A 14,394-nucleotide genomic window follows, 5' to 3' on the forward strand; every position below is an offset into this window, starting at 1 on the left:
GGTGGAGAAGGAGGTACATGATCTTAAAAAAGAAATAACTAAGTGCCTGGAGCAGAAAGGAAAAGAAATTATCTTTAGGTCTCGAATACAGCATCTTGAGGAAAACGAGACCTGCTCCAGGTATTTTTTTAAGAAAATACATGAAAATAGAAGGTTAATAGAAAACATTGAAGGAGTGAATGATGTACAGGGTATTTTAAAAAAGGTGCAAGAGTTTTATGCGGATCTTTTTAATGTAAAACACATTGATGAATGTTTTATGAATGACTCGTTAAAGGAGATCACCAATTTTTTAGATCCTGTCTCACAGTCTTTTTTATTGCAGAATATTTCAGAGCAGGAGATTTTAGAGACCGTCAAGAGTTTTAAAACAGGTAAAGTGCCTGGGCCGGATGGTATACCCATTGAATTTTATGTTACTTTTTATGGTATTTTAAAAGAAGATTTGTTCTCCCTTTTTACGGAAGTCTTTAAGTCTAAAATCCTCCCAGGCTCATGGAAGAAGGGTGATGTCTCCCTGCTATTCAAAAAGGGAGACCGGTCGGAACTCAAAAACTGGAGACCAATCACCCTTCTGAACTGCGACTATAAAATAATGGCGAAACTGTGTGCTAACCGCTTAAAGAACGTAATCCATAAAATAATTCATACAAACCAAGTCTGTGGGGTGCCTGGGAGGAGTTTATGGGAGAACCTAAACCTTTTAAAGGATGTAATTAGCGACACCAAATTAAGAAAAGGAAAGCTGGCGGTTTTATCCATAGATTTTGAAAAAGCTTTCGACAGGGTGTCACATTTTTATCTTTTTAAGGTTTTAGAGAAAATGGGTATACCTGATGGCTTTTTATTGTCTCTTAGAGCTTTTTATGATAACTGTACTAGTAAAATTTTAGTAAATGGTTTTAAGACACAGGGCGTGATTTTAAATTCCGGAGTGAAGCAGGGGTGTCCCTTGTCCCCACTACTCTTCATTTGCGCAATAGAGCCTCTTTTATGTACAATACGAAAGGATAAGCAGATCCATGGAGTCCCCCTGCCAGGAGGAGGGGGACTAGAGGCGAAGGTAGTGGGGTACATGGACGATGTTGCGGTGTTTTGCAGGGACACCCCATCGCTTCAGAAGACGCTAAAACAGATTCAATATTTTAATTGTGCCTCCGGTTTTAAAGTCAATTTTAACAAAAGTAACATTTTAAACATAGGCGGAATGCCTTTGTATGATGTGCCCGTCCCTGTGTCTGAGTCGGTGCAGATTTTAGGTGTCTCCTTTGACGAGTCTAATAATGGTTTTAATAGCTGGGACTTGGTGGCTCAAAAAATAAATAAGAAAATATGTATGTGGAACATGCGAGAACTTACAATGGAAGGGAAGGTTTTAATTACAAAAATGGTGCTTTTACCTATTTTATTGTATTTAAGTCTGGTTTTCCCACCCCCCGAAATGGTTCTAAAGAAAATAACAAAAGCTTGTTTTACTTTCTTTTGGAGTTCTAAGAGCGAAAAATTTAAGAGACTAATTGTGATAAAACCGAACTCCAGGGGCGGTAAGGATTTTCCAGATTTTAAAGCTTTCCTTTTAATAAAGTTTTTTAGCATGTGTTTTACTACTGTTTTTAAAGATAGCTACTGGTCTTATTTTGTTCGTTTTAATACTGGTTATTTTATGCGGAGGAACGGCTGGTTTTCTACAGTTTTAAGTTGCCCTTATTCTTTGAATTTACCCCCTCAATACATGATTTTAGGAAAAATTTTAAACTTATATAATTTTAAAGGTAAAAGTGTTCAGGATCTGTGCAATAGCAAAAAACTACTAAAGGAAATAAAAGAAACCAGTACCGTGACTCCCATCAAAAATTTTAACAAACAGAAGTGTATACAGATTTGGAAGATGTTGAGTATTAATTATCTTTTTAATTCACAGAAGGACCTGGCCTGGAGCTGCGCACACGAGTGTCTTCCATGCCGGGCATTCCAGCACCGAAGAGGATTATCCAACTCTGCAACCTGCCCGAGGGAGGGATGCCGACAAGAGGAGACCGTGCACCATCTAATATGGACTTGTTTTTACTCGCAGAAAATATGGACAAAGATACTCCCTCTGGTAAAAAGGATAACTGGACTAAAAGACTTAAATATTGCAGTGGTTTTTTATGGTTGCCTGGAATGCCCAACACGGACTCAAGAGACTATTGCATGGAAGATCATAAACTGTGTGAAGGCAGCTCTGTGGAAGGCCAGGAATATTTTATTGTTCAAGCATGAGGTTTTATCTGTGAAGGACATTTTATCTATCTGTTTTTATGAAATGTACCAGTACTATCTTTTAGACAAGAAGAGATTTCCGCTTTTATCTAGAAAATGGTTTTTAAAAGAATGGAATTCTATCTTGTAAAGCCACCAAGTGCCCATTTTATGTTTTAATATGTTGTAAATATGTTATTTATATGTAACTGTATTTATTGACATATTTGCACAACTTTGTTAATATTATTTAATTTTTAATAAAGTTGCCCCCGTAAGGGTAGTCAAGTTAAAAAAAAAATCTGTTCTTATCAGTTTAATATCTGATACGTCCCCTATCTGGGGACCATATATTAAATGGATTTTTGAGAACGGGGGCCGATTTCGAAGCTTGCTTCCGTCGCCCTATGCATTGACCCGATATGGCAGTATCTTCGGGTACAGTGCACCACCCCCTTACAGGGTTAAAAAGAAAGATTCCTACTTTCATTGCTACCTGCTTGCTGGCTAGCCAGCTAGCCAGCCCTGTGGGCCTTGCTGCTGCTGCAGCCAAAAAACAAAAGGTGGTGCTGCTGCTGCTTCTGCTTCTGCTTGTGTCTGGCCGCTGTTGGAGCGTCCAGGCACAGGACTTCTGCTGCTGCTGACTAAATGGCCTCCTTAATTGGATCATTTGAGTAGCCAGCACACCTGTGCAGGTAGGGCATGACATGATAGGCAGCTGCCTTGATAGCGGGTGGGTGCTGAATGTTCCTAATTGACAAAATAAGATTAATGCTTATGAAGAAATATAAAATCTCATCCCTTCCCCAATATCGCGCCACACCCCTACCCCTTAATTCCCTGGTTGAACTTGATGGACATATGTCTTTTTTCGACCGTACTAACTATGTAACTATGTAACATAACATGGGGGGGGGGGGTCTCCTGGCTGTTCACACAGGTGTGTCATTGCTGTACATTGACCATGCATTGCTTCTGTGGTATTGCAAAGGCAAAGACAAATGCTTCCAGCCATCCATTGCACTAATGGATTGGTCATCAGCTGGCTGTCTATGTCCCGCATCAATATAGACCAAAGTACAGAGGGTTAGGCTATGCTATTGTGCACCTACCTGATGCATCAGAAGGTGCGAGGCCCTTGCTAAATTCTGTGCACAGACTTTGAGATCTATACTTTAGACTGTATCTAAACCTGCTCCAACATGGACTGACATTCTGGCCTACTTTCAGCCGATGCGACTTGTCTGTCGCTGAACAGTCGCTTTTTATGTATTCAGCACCTATGTATAATGTTGTAAAAATGCTCTAGAAGCTAAAGTCGCAGAAATGTCACACATATTTGGCCTGCAACTTTCTGTGCGACAAATTCAGACAGGAAAAATCAGTATAAATCCTTAGAAAATTATCCCCCAGTGTCTCCATCTGCTGGCGGTATTGAATAAGCATTGCTGCACTGATGGGGTATGCATTAGACGAAAAAAAAGAAGAAAAAGAAGAATAATACGCCCAGAAAAGAGGCGAAAAGGAGAAAAACGTAAAAAAACGTGAAAAAAAAGTAAGAGGAAGAGAAGGGAAAAAAAGGTGGAAATGGGTTTAAAAGTGATTTCGGCGGAGAAATATATATATATATATATATATATATATATATACGCGCACACACACACATATATATAAACGTATTCTCCGTTGAGATATTGCAGCCGCTGCTGTGTCCAGGCCCAGGAGCCTTAGCACTGTGCTGTGATGTCACTCAATACCACTGACATCACTAGGTGTAAACAACATCTCTCCTTTGCTGTGTATGTGACTATGGAGCTGTTTGGTGATGTCGTCTATTATGGCCTTCATAGAAGCAACAGGAGATTGTTGCATCCATCTAGAACCCTCAGAACTACAGTGCTATGATGTCACTCACTTCCACAGGCCTTGCAGAGTGTAAACAACAACAACCCAGCTTTGTTGTGTATGTAACCATAGGGATTTGTGATGTCACCTAGAACCTTCACAGCAGCGACAGCTTTATGAGGAGCATCAGCACTGCTCTGCCTGAGCAGAACCATCACCGCCATAGGTTGTCAAATAACCCGGGTTTAACCCACACAGGTAAGTCCAATGGGGTGCAGGCATGTCCTCTATGCTTACAGCTTCCCGTGGGTGTTGGTTTGATACCGTTTGGGGACAGCCAAGGAGGCATCTGCAGGCAACAAAGGTAGGTGTGTGCTTGTGTGTGTGTTTCCTATGCAGATCCTAAGCCCAGTGTCACATGCAAGTAGGAGGAGTAAGAAGGGTTCCTGGCAAATCCGGGTTATGGATTGCATTTAAAAAGGCCCCGTGGGAGTGCAATGGGCCCCTGTCTTGCTGCTTAGCAATAATGGTATGGGTTTAGGTTCTGCTGTGTGTACTGGTGGTTGACTGCCCCCCAGCCCAGAGTGTGCATGGAAAATTGTCTGGCAGCCTCCCTGACAGCAAGCAGTGATAGTGCCCATGAAGGGCACCTTGTTGGGCCCGCCCCTTTCACGGTTATCGCTTCTCGGCCTTTTGGCTAAGATCAAGTGTAGTATCTGTTCTTATCAGTTTAATATCTGATACGTCCCCTATCTGGGGACCATATATTAAATGGATTTTTGAGAACGGGGGCCGATTTCGAAGCTTGCTTCCGTCGCCCTATGCATTGACCCGATATGGCAGTATCTTCGGGTACAGTGCACCACCCCCTTACAGGGTTAAAAAGAAAGATTCCTACTTTCATTGCTACCTGCTTGCTGGCTAGCCAGCTAGCCAGCCCTGTGGGCCTTGCTGCTGCTGCAGCCAAAAAACAAAAGGTGGTGCTGCTGCTGCTTCTGCTGCTTCTGCTTCTGCTTGTGTCTGGCCGCTGTTGGAGCGTCCAGGCACAGGACTTCTGCTGCTGCTGACTAAATGGCCTCCTTAATTGGATCATTTGAGTAGCCAGCACACCTGTGCAGGTAGGGCATGACATGATAGGCAGCTGCCTTGATAGCGGGTGGGTGCTGAATGTTCCTAATTGACAAAATAAGATTAATGCTTATGAAGAAATATAAAATCTCATCCCTTCCCCAATATCGCGCCACACCCCTACCCCTTAATTCCCTGGTTGAACTTGATGGACATATGTCTTTTTTCGACCGTACTAACTATGTAACTATGTAACATAACATGGGGGGGGGGGGGGGTCTCCTGGCTGTTCACACAGGTGTGTCATTGCTGTACATTGACCATGCATTGCTTCTGTGGTATTGCAAAGGCAAAGACAAATGCTTCCAGCCATCCATTGCACTAATGGATTGGTCATCAGCTGGCTGTCTATGTCCCGCATCAATATAGACCAAAGTACAGAGGGTTAGGCTATGCTATTGTGCACCTACCTGATGCATCAGAAGGTGCGAGGCCCTTGCTAAATTCTGTGCACAGACTTTGAGATCTATACTTTAGACTGTATCTAAACCTGCTCCAACATGGACTGACATTCTGGCCTACTTTCAGCCGATGCGACTTGTCTGTCGCTGAACAGTCGCTTTTTATGTATTCAGCACCTATGTATAATGTTGTAAAAATGCTCTAGAAGCTAAAGTCGCAGAAATGTCACACATATTTGGCCTGCAACTTTCTGTGCGACAAATTCAGACAGGAAAAATCAGTATAAATCCTTAGAAAATTATCCCCCAGTGTCTCCATCTGCTGGCGGTATTGAATAAGCATTGCTGCACTGATGGGGTATGCATTAGACGAAAAAAAAGAAGAAAAAGAATAATAATACGCCCAGAAAAGAGGCGAAAAGGAGAAAAACGTAAAAAAACGTGAAAAAAAAGTAAGAGGAAGAGAAGTGAAAAAAAGGTGGAAATGGGTTTAAAAGTGATTTCGGCGGAGAAATATATATATATATTTTTATATATATATATATATATATATATATATATATATATATATATACGCGCACACACACACATATATATAAACGTATTCTCCGTTGAGATATTGCAGCCGCTGCTGTGTCCAGGCCCAGGAGCCTTAGCACTGTGCTGTGATGTCACTCAATACCACTGACATCACTAGGTGTAAACAACATCTCTCCTTTGCTGTGTATGTGACTATGGAGCTGTTTGGTGATGTCGTCTATTATGGCCTTCATAGAAGCAACAGGAGATTGTTGCATCCATCTAGAACCCTCAGAACTACAGTGCTATGATGTCACTCACTTCCACAGGCCTTGCAGAGTGTAAACAACAACAACCCAGCTTTGTTGTGTATGTAACCATAGGGATTTGTGATGTCACCTAGAACCTTCACAGCAGCGACAGCTTTATGAGGAGCATCAGCACTGCTCTGCCTGAGCAGAACCATCACCGCCATAGGTTGTCAAATAACCCGGGTTTAACCCACACAGGTAAGTCCAATGGGGTGCAGGCATGTCCTCTATGCTTACAGCTTCCCGTGGGTGTTGGTTTGATACCGTTTGGGGACAGCCAAGGAGGCATCTGCAGGCAACAAAGGTAGGTGTGTGCTTGTGTGTGTGTTTCCTATGCAGATCCTAAGCCCAGTGTCACATGCAAGTAGGAGGAGTAAGAAGGGTTCCTGGCAAATCCGGGTTATGGATTGCATTTAAAAAGGCCCCGTGGGAGTGCAATGGGCCCCTGTCTTGCTGCTTAGCAATAATGGTATGGGTTTAGGTTCTGCTGTGTGTACTGGTGGTTGACTGCCCCCCAGCCCAGAGTGTGCATGGAAAATTGTCTGGCAGCCTCCCTGACAGCAAGCAGTGATAGTGCCCATGAAGGGCACCTTGTTGGGCCCGCCCCTTTCACGGTTATCGCTTCTCGGCCTTTTGGCTAAGATCAAGTGTAGTATCTGTTCTTATCAGTTTTCATGCTGGTGGGGATGGGTGCTGCATGGAGGATGCAGGTGTACCAGGGCTTTCCGGGGCTGGTTCTGAGGAATCAGCTCGACGGCTGCCCCGATGTGACCTGTTCCCTCCGGGTCTCGCCATGAGGCTGAGAGGGTCTAGAGCCGAGGTACTTTTGTGCCTCGGGGAGTGGTGACCCCGAGGTGCCGAAACTCACTGGGAGAATAGACTCACTGAGTTGACGCACGGGCACCATAATCTCTTCACCTTGTGGCACTCACCTCTTGATTCCCGGCCTTCTGGCTAGGATCAGAGAAATTTTTATAGATCCGGCCGAATGTCCGGGCAGTATATCTGCACACATTCACTTATTTATTTCTTTTTTGTCTCACTGTGTCACTTTTTGCGTGTTGTGTGTTCACAGGATTTGTCAGGATGCGGTAGCCCTTCTGGGTGTCCCTCCTGGCGGTCTAGGGGAGGTGTGTGTGGCCATTAGGTTCCGCACCTCCCTGCAAACACCCCGGGTACTCCTGCTTTGGCAGGGTACCTACCGTAATCGGCTCTGCGGGCAGATACCTTGGCTAACGCCAAGGGGGATGCCGGGAGCATTTGTGGTCCCCTAGTAGCTTCGGCGAAAAGGGACATCGAACCTGGAACCTCGCAGGTACCTTTTGGTCCGGAGGCGAAGGGTAAGGTTTGTTGGGGGGCCTCTCTCCTATCGGAGAAGGGCTTGCGATAGACCGCATCCTTTGTGCACGTTTTTTTTTGTGTAACACGTTTGCACTTTTTCTTGCACTTTGGGTGAATCGAAAGCACGTTCCTCGGCTTTAGATAAAAAAAAAAAAAAAAAATCTGTTCTTATCAGTTTAATATCTGATACGTCCCCTATCTGGGGACCATATATTAAATGGATTTTTGAGAACGGGGGCCGATTTCGAAGCTTGCTTCCGTCGCCCTATGCATTGACCCGATATGGCAGTATCTTCGGGTACAGTGCACCACCCCCTTACAGGGTTAAAAAGAAAGATTCCTACTTTCATTGCTACCTGCTTGCTGGCTAGCCAGCTAGCCAGCCCTGTGGGCCTTGCTGCTGCTGCAGCCAAAAAACAAAAGGTGGTGCTGCTGCTGCTTCTGCTGCTTCTGCTTCTGCTTGTGTCTGGCCGCTGTTGGAGCGTCCAGGCACAGGACTTCTGCTGCTGCTGACTAAATGGCCTCCTTAATTGGATCATTTGAGTAGCCAGCACACCTGTGCAGGTAGAGCATGACATGATAGGCAGCTGCCTTGATAGCGGGTGGGTGCTGAATGTTCCTAATTGACAAAATAAGATTAATGCTTATGAAGAAATATAAAATCTCATCCCTTCCCCAATATCGCGCCACACCCCTACCCCTTAATTCCCTGGTTGAACTTGATGGACATATGTCTTTTTTCGACCGTACTAACTATGTAACTATGTAACATAACATGGGGGGGGGGGGGGGGGGGTCTCCTGGCTGTTCACACAGGTGTGTCATTGCTGTACATTGACCATGCATTGCTTCTGTGGTATTGCAAAGGCAAAGACAAATGCTTCCAGCCATCCATTGCACTAATGGATTGGTCATCAGCTGGCTGTCTATGTCCCGCATCAATATAGACCAAAGTACAGAGGGTTAGGCTATGCTATTGTGCACCTACCTGATGCATCAGAAGGTGCGAGGCCCTTGCTAAATTCTGTGCACAGACTTTGAGATCTATACTTTAGACTGTATCTAAACCTGCTCCAACATGGACTGACATTCTGGCCTACTTTCAGCCGATGCGACTTGTCTGTCGCTGAACAGTCGCTTTTTATGTATTCAGCACCTATGTATAATGTTGTAAAAATGCTCTAGAAGCTAAAGTCGCAGAAATGTCACACATATTTGGCCTGCAACTTTCTGTGCGACAAATTCAGACAGGAAAAATCAGTATAAATCCTTAGAAAATTATCCCCCAGTGTCTCCATCTGCTGGCGGTATTGAATAAGCATTGCTGCACTGATGGGGTATGCATTAGACGAAAAAAAAGAAGAAAAAGAAGAATAATACGCCCAGAAAAGAGGCGAAAAGGAGAAAAACGTTAAAAAACGTGAAAAAAAGTAAGAGGAAGAGAAGGGAAAAAAAGGTGGAAATGGGTTTAAAAGTGATTTCGGCGGAGAAATATATATATATATATATATATATATATATATATATATATATATATACGCGCACACACACACATATATATAAACGTATTCTCCGTTGAGATATTGCAGCCGCTGCTGTGTCCAGGCCCAGGAGCCTTAGCACTGTGCTGTGATGTCACTCAATACCACTGACATCACTAGGTGTAAACAACATCTCTCCTTTGCTGTGTATGTGACTATGGAGCTGTTTGGTGATGTCGTCTATTATGGCCTTCATAGAAGCAACAGGAGATTGTTGCATCCATCTAGAACCCTCAGAACTACAGTGCTATGATGTCACTCACTTCCACAGGCCTTGCAGAGTGTAAACAACAACAACCCAGCTTTGTTGTGTATGTAACCATAGGGATTTGTGATGTCACCTAGAACCTTCACAGCAGCGACAGCTTTATGAGGAGCATCAGCACTGCTCTGCCTGAGCAGAACCATCACCGCCATAGGTTGTCAAATAACCCGGGTTTAACCCACACAGGTAAGTCCAATGGGGTGCAGGCATGTCCTCTATGCTTACAGCTTCCCGTGGGTGTTGGTTTGATACCGTTTGGGGACAGCCAAGGAGGCATCTGCAGGCAACAAAGGTAGGTGTGTGCTTGTGTGTGTGTTTCCTATGCAGATCCTAAGCCCAGTGTCACATGCAAGTAGGAGGAGTAAGAAGGGTTCCTGGCAAATCCGGGTTATGGATTGCATTTAAAAAGGCCCCGTGGGAGTGCAATGGGCCCCTGTCTTGCTGCTTAGCAATAATGGTATGGGTTTAGGTTCTGCTGTGTGTACTGGTGGTTGACTGCCCCCCAGCCCAGAGTGTGCTTGGAAAATTGTCTGGCAGCCTCCCTGACAGCAAGCAGTGATAGTGCCCATGAAGGGCACCTTGTTGGGCCCGCCCCTTTCACGGTTATCGCTTCTCGGCCTTTTGGCTAAGATCAAGTGTAGTATCTGTTCTTATCAGTTTAATATCTGATACGTCCCCTATCTGGGGACCATATATTAAATGGATTTTTGAGAACAGGGGCCGATTTCGAAGCTTGCTTCCGTCGCCCTATGCATTGACCCGATATGGCAGTATCTTCGGGTACAGTGCACCACCCCCTTACAGGGTTAAAAAGAAAGATTCCTACTTTCATTGCTACCTGCTTGCTGGCTAGCCAGCTAGCCAGCCCTGTGGGCCTTGCTGCTGCTGCAGCCAAAAAACAAAAGGTGGTGCTGCTGCTGCTTCTGCTGCTTCTGCTTCTGCTTGTGTCTGGCCGCTGTTGGAGCGTCCAGGCACAGGACTTCTGCTGCTGCTGACTAAATGGCCTCCTTAATTGGATCATTTGAGTAGCCAGCACACCTGTGCAGGTAGGGCATGACATGATAGGCAGCTGCCTTGATAGCGGGTGGGTGCTGAATGTTCCTAATTGACAAAATAAGATTAATGCTTATGAAGAAATATAAAATCTCATCCCTTCCCCAATATCGCGCCACACCCCTACCCCTTAATTCCCTGGTTGAACTTGATGGACATATGTCTTTTTTCGACCGTACTAACTATGTAACTATGTAACATAACATGGGGGGGGGGGGGGGGTCTCCTGGCTGTTCACACAGGTGTGTCATTGCTGTACATTGACCATGCATTGCTTCTGTGGTATTGCAAAGGCAAAGACAAATGCTTCCAGCCATCCATTGCACTAATGGATTGGTCATCAGCTGGCTGTCTATGTCCCGCATCAATATAGACCAAAGTACAGAGGGTTAGGCTATGCTATTGTGCACCTACCTGATGCATCAGAAGGTGCGAGGCCCTTGCTAAATTCTGTGCACAGACTTTGAGATCTATACTTTAGACTGTATCTAAACCTGCTCCAACATGGACTGACATTCTGGCCTACTTTCAGCCGATGCGACTTGTCTGTCGCTGAACAGTCGCTTTTTATGTATTCAGCACCTATGTATAATGTTGTAAAAATGCTCTAGAAGCTAAAGTCGCAGAAATGTCACACATATTTGGCCTGCAACTTTCTGTGCGACAAATTCAGACAGGAAAAATCAGTATAAATCCTTAGAAAATTATCCCCCAGTGTCTCCATCTGCTGGCGGTATTGAATAAGCATTGCTGCACTGATGGGGTATTCATTAGACGAAAAAAAAGAAGAAAAAGAAGAATAATACGCCCAGAAAAGAGGCGAAAAGGAGAAAAACGTAAAAAAACGTGAAAAAAAGTAAGAGGAAGAGAAGGGAAAAAAAGGTGGAAATGGGTTTAAAAGTGATTTCGGCGGAGAAATATATATATATATATATATATATATATATATATATATATATATATACGCGCACACACACACTGTTACGCCGAGCGCTCCGGGTCCCCGCTCCTCCCCGGAGCGCTCGCTACACTCTTCTCACTGCAGCGCTCCGGTCAGTTCCACTGACCCGGGGCGCTGCGATACCGCCTCCAGCCGGGATGCGATTCGCGATGCGGGTAGCGCCCGCTCGCGATGCGCACCCCGGCTCCCGTACCTGACTCGCTCTCCGTCTGTCCTGTCCCGGCGCGCGCGGCCCCGCTCCCTAGGGCGCGTGCGCGCCGGGTCTTTGCGATTTAAAGGGCCACTGCGCCGCTGATTGGCGCAGTGGTTCCAATTAGTGTTATCACCTGTGCACTTCCCTATATCATCTCACTTCCCCTTCACTCCCTCGCCGGATCTTGTTGCCATCGTGCCAGTGAAAGCGTTTCCTAGTGTGTTCCTAGCCTGTGTTCCAGACCTCCTGCCGTTGCCCCTGACTACGATCCTTGCTGCCTGCCCCGACCTTCTGCTACGTCCGACCTTGCTTCTGTCTACTCCCTTGTACCGCGCCTATCTTCAGCAGCCAGAGAGGTAGAGCCGTTGCTAGTGGATACGACCTGGTCACTACCGCCGCAGCAAGACCATCCCGCTTTGCGGCGGGCTCTGGTGAAAACCAGTAGTGACTTAGAACCGATCCACTAGCACGGTCCACGCCAATCCCTCTCTGGCACAGAGGATCCACTACCTGCCAGCCGGCATCGTGACTGTAGATCCGGCCATGGATCCCGCTGAAGTTCCTCTGCCAGTTGTCGCTGACCTCACCACGGTGGTCGCCCAGCAGTCACAACAGATAGCGCAACAAGGCCAACAGCTGTCTCAACTGACTGTTATGCTACAACAGTTACTACCACAGCTCCAGCAATCATCTCCTCCGCCAGCTCCTGCACCTCCTCCGCAGCGAGTGGCCACTTCTGGACTACGACTATCCTTGCCGGATAAATTTGATGGGGACTCTAAGTTTTGCCGTGGCTTTCTTTCCCAATGTTCATTGCACTTGGAGATGATGTCGGACCAGTTCCCCACTGAAAGGTCTAAGGTGGCTTTCGTAGTCAGCCTTCTGTCTGGAAAAGCCCTGTCTTGGGCCACACCGCTCTGGGACCGCAATGACCCCGTCACTGCCTCTGTACACTCCTTCTTCTCGGAAATTCGAAGTGTCTTTGAGGAACCTGCCCGAGCCTCTTCTGCTGAGACTGCCCTGTTGAACCTGGTCCAGGGTAATTCTTCCGTTGGCGAGTATGCCGTACAATTCCGTACTCTTGCTTCAGAATTATCCTGGAATAATGAGGCACTCTGCGCGACCTTTAAAAAAGGCCTATCCAGCAACATTAAAGATGTTCTGGCCGCACGAGAAATCCCTGCTAATCTACATGAACTCATTCACCTAGCCACTCGCATTGACATGCGTTTTTCCGAAAGGCGTCAGGAGCTCCGCCAGGATATGGACTCTGTTCGCACGAGGCGTTTCTTCTCCCCGGCTCCTCTCTCCTCTGGTCCCCTGCAATCTGTTCCTGTGCCTCCCGCCGTGGAGGCTATGCAGGTCGACCGGTCTCGCCTGACACCTCAAGAGAGGACACGACGCCGCATGGAGAATCTCTGCCTGTACTGTGCTAGTACCGAACACTTCCTGAAGGATTGTCCTATCCGTCCTCCCCGCCTGGAAAGACGTACGCTGACTCCGCACAAAGGTGAGACAGTCCTTGATGTCTACTCTGCTTCTCCACGTCTTACTGTGCCTGTGCGGATGTCTGCCTCTGCCTTCTCCTTCTCTGCTGTGGCCTTCTTGGACTCCGGATCTGCAGGAAATTTTATTTTGGCCTCTCTCGTCAACAAGTTCAACATCCCGGTGACCAGTCTCGCCAGACCCCTCTACATCAATTGTGTAAACAATGAAAGATTGGACTGTACCATACGTTTCCGCACGGAGCCCCTTCTAATGTGCATCGGATCTCATCACGAGAGGATTGAACTTTTGGTCCTCCCCAATTGCACTTCTGAAATTCTCCTTGGACTTCCCTGGCTTCAACTCCATTCCCCAACCCTGGATTGGTCCACTGGGGAGATCAGGAGTTGGGGGCCCTCTTGTTCCAAGGACTGCCTAAAACCGGTTCCCAGTAACCCTTGCCGTGACTCTGTGGTTCCTCCTGTAACCGGTCTCCCTAAGGCCTATATGGACTTTGCGGACGTTTTTTGCAAAAAACAAGCTGAGACTCTACCTCCTCACAGGCCTTATGATTGTCCTATTGACCTCCTCCCGGGCACTACTCCACCCCGGGGCAGAATCTATCCTCTGTCCGTCCCAGAGACTCTTGCCATGTCTGAATACGTCCAGGAAAATTTAAAAAAGGGCTTTATCCGTAAATCCTCCTCTCCTGCCGGAGCCGGATTTTTCTTTGTGTCCAAAAAAGATGGCTCTCTACGTCCTTGCATTGACTACCGCGGTCTTAATAAAATCACGGTTAAGAACCGCTACCCCCTACCCCTCATCTCTGAACTCTTTGATCGCCTCCAAGGTGCCCACATTTTTACCAAACTGGACTTAAGAGGTGCTTATAATCTCATCCGCATCAGAGAGGGGGATGAATGGAAAACGGCATTTAACACCAGAGATGGACACTTTGAGTATCTGGTCATGCCCTTTGGCCTGTGCAACGCCCCTGCCGTCTTCCAAGACTTTGTTAATGAAATTTTTCGTGATCTCCTATACTCCTGTGTTGTTGTATATCTGGACGATATCCTGATTTTTTTTGCCAATCTAGAAGAACACCGCCAG

At 46.1% G+C, this 14,394-nt stretch overlaps 3 non-coding genes and 2 pseudogenes across 3 annotated transcripts; all 5 read left to right on the top strand.

The window, feature by feature from the left end:
* Window positions 1-2,491: 2,491 nt before the first annotated feature.
* Window positions 2,492-2,695, top strand: LOC130348147 (U2 spliceosomal RNA; annotated as a pseudogene).
* A 2,068-nt stretch (window positions 2,696-4,763) lies between these two features.
* On the top strand, window positions 4,764-4,954 carry LOC130348108 (U2 spliceosomal RNA). The gene has a single exon (XR_008885895.1). It is a non-coding gene; the product is annotated as a U2 spliceosomal RNA (small nuclear RNA).
* Window positions 4,955-7,062: 2,108 nt separating this feature from the next.
* On the top strand, window positions 7,063-7,222 carry LOC130348155 (U2 spliceosomal RNA; annotated as a pseudogene).
* A 694-nt stretch (window positions 7,223-7,916) lies between these two features.
* Window positions 7,917-8,100, top strand: LOC130348152 (U2 spliceosomal RNA). The gene has a single exon (XR_008885934.1). It is a non-coding gene; the product is annotated as a U2 spliceosomal RNA (small nuclear RNA).
* Window positions 8,101-10,197: 2,097 nt separating this feature from the next.
* On the top strand, window positions 10,198-10,388 carry LOC130348099 (U2 spliceosomal RNA). The gene has a single exon (XR_008885890.1). It is a non-coding gene; the product is annotated as a U2 spliceosomal RNA (small nuclear RNA).
* Window positions 10,389-14,394: the final 4,006 nt, after the last annotated feature.

Source organism: Hyla sarda, unplaced genomic scaffold (assembly GCF_029499605.1).
Source record: "Hyla sarda isolate aHylSar1 unplaced genomic scaffold, aHylSar1.hap1 scaffold_866, whole genome shotgun sequence".
In the NCBI taxonomy this organism is placed as follows: Eukaryota; Metazoa; Chordata; class Amphibia; order Anura; family Hylidae; genus Hyla; species Hyla sarda.